Source organism: Tenrec ecaudatus, chromosome X (genome assembly GCF_050624435.1).
Source record: "Tenrec ecaudatus isolate mTenEca1 chromosome X, mTenEca1.hap1, whole genome shotgun sequence".
In the NCBI taxonomy this organism is placed as follows: Eukaryota; Metazoa; Chordata; class Mammalia; order Afrosoricida; family Tenrecidae; genus Tenrec; species Tenrec ecaudatus.
The window spans coordinates 165,670,664-165,676,331 of NC_134548.1; the positions used below are offsets into that span (position 1 = coordinate 165,670,664).

The window sequence follows — 5,668 nt, forward strand, 5'->3', positions numbered from 1 at the left end:
CAGGGACCCTTAAAGTCTAAAAACAAGACCCCAGAGCATCTCAGTGGTTTTAGAACAAAACTCAGGAACAGTTATTAAATTAAGAAATACACATTAAAAATCTACCCTCAATAAGGTACTTAAACATCATAATGTCTGGCATCCAATCAGCCTTACCAAACAGTCAAAGAAGTAGGGAAGTCAAAGCAATAATTAAGGATAAAATCAATGGATCCCAAGTTGTCTAGAGTTAAAAGAGTTATACTGTATTCCATCCATTCACAAAAGATAGGAAAGACTAAATAGGAATATAAGAAAACTGTTAAACAAGCTTTGAGGTGTAAAATCTAAAGTGTTTGATCTTACCCAAAATAACAACAACAAACCAAACCAGCACGCTCTGATGAGCGAGGTTGCAGAAGAAGCTAATCAATGACCCTGAAGTCCATGTCGAGAGATTAGTCCATTGCTGTAGGTTTTATTGTGTGTATATCACTATCATACAAAAATTGCACTGGTTCGGATTAGTGTTGGATTACACATGGCAGAAGAAAAGTTTAGTGAACTTGATGATATAGCATTAGAAACTTTTCAGAATGAAACAGGAACCAAAAACTGCAACACTGAAAGCCACAAGAGACCTATCATACATGCATCTGGAGGTGTCAAAGGGATGAGGTATCAGGCATCAAAGAGCAAAAAATCATATCATTGTGAATGTGGGTGAGTGCAGAGTGGAGACTCAAAACCCATCTGTAGGCAACTGGACACCCGCTTACAGAAGGGTTGCGGGGAGGAGACAAGCCAGTCAGGGTGCAGGGTAGCAACAATGAAACATACAACTTTCCTCTCGTTGCTAAATGCTTCTCCCCCTACTCCCCCAACTATCATAATCCTAATACTACCTTACAAATCTGGCTAGACCAAAGGATGTACACTGGTACAGATAGGAACTGGAAATACAGGGAATCCAGGATAGATGATCCCTTCAGGACCAGTGGTGAGAGTGGTGATACTGGGAGGGTGGAGGCAAGGTGGGGTAAAAAGGGTGAACCAATCACAAGGATCTACATATAACTTCCTCCCTGGGGGATGGACAACGTAAAAGTGGGTGAAGGGAAATGTGGGACAGTGTAAGATATGACAAAATAGTAATAATTTATAAATTAGCAAGGGTTTGTGAGGGAAGAGGGAGTGGGGAGGGAAGGGGGAAATGAGGAGCTGATATCAAGGGCTCAAGTAGAAAGCCAATATTTTGAGCATGATGAGGACAACAAATGTACAAATGTGCTGGACACAATTTAATGTATGGATTGTGATAAGAGTTGTATGAGCCCCCAATAAAATGATTTAAAACAAAACAAAACAAAAAGATAACAGCAGATTTTGTGTCCAAACAAAGCAAGAGGAGAGAGGAGTAAGGTTTGAATATCTTTAAATTACTGAAAAGAAAAACAAGCATCAAACAGTTGTTGAGTCCACTACCGTGCATCTTGACCTCATGAGCATCAGAGCAGAGCCATGCACCATAGGATTTTCAGTGGCCGATTGTTCATAGGCAGATCACATGTCTTTCTTCTGAGGCACCTCTAAGTGGACTAACTTCCAACCATTTGGTTAGCAGCAGAATGCGTTAGTCGTAGCCATTGAGCTACTAACCACAAAGCCGGAAGTTCGCAACCACTAGATGCTCTGTAAGAGAAAGAGGACACTTTCTACTGCCTTAAAGCGGTGCGGTCTCGTACACCCACAAGGGGGTAGTTCTACCTTGTCATTACTGGATCCCTCCGTGTCAGAATCAACTTGCTGGCCGCGAGTTTGCTTTCAGAGGGACTCCTCTCCCAGTGTACGTGCTCAAGTTAATTAAGTCATCCCATTAAAATCCTACTTCAAATATCAAGGTAGTTTCAAAACCTCTGGAACTTTCGACTCAGATTGCATTTGGGAAAGAAAATTTCTTATAGGTGATCAGTGTGACCAGATGACTAGACATTCCTAGTCAGTTTTTTTAATGTAGGCTGTTTGCACTCAGGGGCTCCCAGGGCAGGAGCGGGCAGTGAGGGTCCTTTTGCAAGACAGAAGGCAGGTGACTGGGCTGTGACTCTGGTAGCAGGACAAAGTGGGTCATGGGCCATGTTCCAGAGTTAGAAAGAGAGACAGGCTTGGAGTGGGGGAGGGTGGGAGTGACAGCACTGTGATGCCTGTTGCTAGGCAGAGTCGGTTCCTAAAGGGCCCAGGGCTCGGGGAGGAGGAACCCAGGGGAATAAGGTCACAGATGATCCCCAAATTGTGTTTGCTTCTGTCATACTCCAGGCTTAGGGGGCCATTTAGTACCTTGGCCAGGTCCTAGCCTCAGCCTTATAATCTTGAGGAAATGACCATCGTCCAGACTCTTAGGTAAGAATCCGTGGTGGCCCTGTGGGCTCAGCATCCTCGTGGTTGATGGTTGGAACTCACCAGCTTCTCTGTGGGAGGAAAAGGAGTCTGTGTTTCCACGAGAATGTAGTGACTGAAACCCTAGGAAACCATCCCACTCTGTCCTATAGGGACGATGAGCTGGAGTGCACGCAACAGTAGTGATCTGTTGAATGGGTTTGGGCAGCCCCGTGCTGAAGGGCTGCTGGGATCTAGTGGGCTGACAGGCCCTGGCACAGGGCTGCCATGATTACATTTTCCCGGAATGACAGTTATTTCTAGGATTTTTTTTTTCATCCAAGGAGCCACCACCTTTTATTTCAGGGAAGGTTTATTAGTGTCCAGGCCTCTCATACGGTAAGAACCTCAGCAGGAAATCAATTACTAGATTTCTTTTCTTCACTCAGATTCAGAACATGCTCCCTCCTAGAGGGTCCATTAGTTGAGTGTGAGGGCGCCATCCCCAGCCGATGCTCCTAGGGTTAAAGTCCAGGCCCAAATCTTTCCCTCCCTTCCAGTCGCTCCACTGCCTCAATCACAACTTCTGTTCTTCCCACCCCACCAACCCTCGGATCCCTGGCCCAAGTGGCCCAGATTTCAGTGCCTGAGATTTAGTGGGAATATCTTCCCAGTGCAGGGAGCTGCACTCACTTCTCAGGTACTCCTTGTAGGTGGAAACATGTGGCTCCAGACTGGGACAAGAGCAGAAGGCACCACCCAGACTTACCTCTAGTGAGTCTTCGTCTCAGGCATACCCAGGACCCAGAAGTGCCCACCAAGGGTTGTTTTACACCAGGTTTTCCTCTTGGCACTGATTTAGATTTAGGACACCTGGTTTCACTCCCAGCCTCAGTGAAGCCACAGCTCCAAGCAGCCTGGCCTTGACACAGACTTCCAGCTGCTCCCATTGGACCCCCACCGCCTTACACCTTTTCCCTAGGTCTTGAGGTTATGGGGGATACTGCTCGCTCCCATCGGTGTTCCCCTTGGTCCTGGACCACGCTGCCCTTCTTTGAAGGGGAGTTGGGGTGCTCTCTTACTTTGCATAGGACCCTTCACCCCACTGACCCGCATCTCCGTGTGTGTGTGTGTGTGTGTGTGTGTGTGTGTGTGTGTGTGTGTGTGTGGTGGTAAGGTGTGCGTGGGTGGTGGTGGTAAGGAACCAAGAGTGGAGACTTTCCCTTATTCCGATTTTATTAATTCTACAATTGTAACTAAGCCAAGTCCATCCAGGTCCAGAGCTTTCAACAGCACACAACAAACTGAAAAAGGACAAGGACACGCAAACCTCTTTCTTTAGGCCCCGTCTCTTTGACTGCTGAGGGAGTTCACATTTCCCCAAAATCTCCTGTTGCCAGGCACGTTCTCTGTTTTTCGTTCAGCAAATACAACAGGCTGCTTCCCCATGCGTCTTATAAAAGAACGAAGTCCTTCCTCTTAAATCACACGACAAACAATGCATGTGTGATCAATGTCATTGAGAAACTTATGATTCTAGAGACAATTAAATCCTATCTATTCAAAGGAACAACATTGGAAAAATACCAATAAGAAGAGAAAACCTCAAGTCCCTTCATAGAACAGGGACACAAAGATGCCGACTCCTGGCCCTCCAGTGCCCACCCATTTCAGAGTGAGGGTTGGCCTGAGACTTTACTTGGGGCAGGAGAGGCTGCTCTACTGAGCCTGGGTATTTTCGCTGGCCTTGGCAATGGGAGCATCTGTGGCAATACTGGCCTGGGCCTTGGCGCTCTCATCCTCATCTCTCAAAGCTTCCTCATACCATAATGGGAAAGAGTTGGGGTCACTCCCATGGATGTTGGCCAAGAACTTAAGGATTTCCATCTTACTGGTTTCTGCATAGGTCCTCGGACCCCATAGGAATTCATAGTGGGAAGGATTGCTGTTAGGCACCCACCGGTATTCCAAGTACCCCCCTTGCACCCAATCTTCAAAGATGAACTTCTGGGGATCCCCATAGAGGTAGTGCTCTGACCCTGCATACAAGCCAATCACGCTCATCGCTTTCCAGATCTTCTCCTCAGGGACAGCGTTGCCTTTCAGGAAGATTATGCTCAGGATAAGGATCAGAATGCCATTCTTGGGCACATCCTGTGCACCACTGACCAACCCATCATACGTGAGGCCCAAACTATTGAGAAGGACATAGGAGTGGCTAACGGGATCCACTTCCCTCACGTCCACACCAAAGACCAGCTGCATGCACTCTGAGGCTTCCCTGAAGATCAAAGGGAATTGGTCCTGGTACTCACTGACAATTGTCAGCAGTTCTGCCTTGGTAGCGAGTTCCTTCATTTGATACTTGGACAGCAGGAACTGGACCACAGCTGTCACTTTATCATCTAGTGCATCGCTGAGCAGCATCTCTGGATCTGGCGGGGGCTGAAAAGCCTCTGGCTCAGAGGTGCTGGAATCTTCAGCTGAGTTGTTGGACAGACTGAATTCAATGGCCTCGGAGGGGGAGCACAGTATCGGGGAACTCGGCGACAAGCTGGGTGTCCCAATAGCATCTGCTTCCTCAGGAGTGCTGAGAAGCAGAGGATATGGAGAGGAGGAAGAGGAGGAGGAAGAGGAAGAGGTCTTGGGTAAGGAGGACGAGCAGGTGGTGGACGAGGAGACCTCTTCCTCCTCCTCCTCGAAAAGAACGACCGGCTCCCTCTCTTCGTCCAAGGTGGCACTTGGGAAGTGAACACCTTGCTCAAGTGTGTAACGGCGACGCTTTGACCGACGAGGCATGATGAGGCTTGTCGGGGACAAGAGGCAGGAGGGTAGGTGATGGGAATTCACACGTCTGCAGGAGAAAGAGAGAAAGAGAGCGAGAGAGAGACACCTCAGCTGACAAATTCACCTTGGTGTCTCTGACAAGGGCTGACATATCCAGGTCTTCTCCAGGGCCTTCCGGGCCACTTGTCAGCCTGTCCTCAAATGCCCGGAAGGATTGTCTTAAACTAAAGCTCCTCAGAATACAGCCCTGGCTTCCAGAGCTGACAGTGGGGTGGATTGGTAAAGGGCTCTGGGGCTCACTCTCTTCCCACATGAATGGGGCCTTGACACACATTCAGCATCCTTGTGTGGACTCCTGGTAGAATCTGTGTCTCCCCTGCTCTACTGAGCCGAGAACTAGTATCTCAGACCAAGGTCTTCCTTTCCTCTGTGCCTTGCAGCCCCAGGAGAGGAACGGAGAGGTACTTCGGGGTGCTGACTTCAAGCCCTCGTGGTGTCCTGGAGGCCATGGTGAACTCTGTGAAACCCC

General features: G+C 48.2%; 1 pseudogene; it reads right to left on the reverse strand.

Annotated features, from left to right (window-relative positions):
• Nucleotides 1–4,047: 4,047 nt before the first annotated feature.
• On the reverse strand, nt 4,048–5,151 carry LOC142433842 (melanoma-associated antigen 10-like; annotated as a pseudogene).
• Nucleotides 5,152–5,668: the final 517 nt, after the last annotated feature.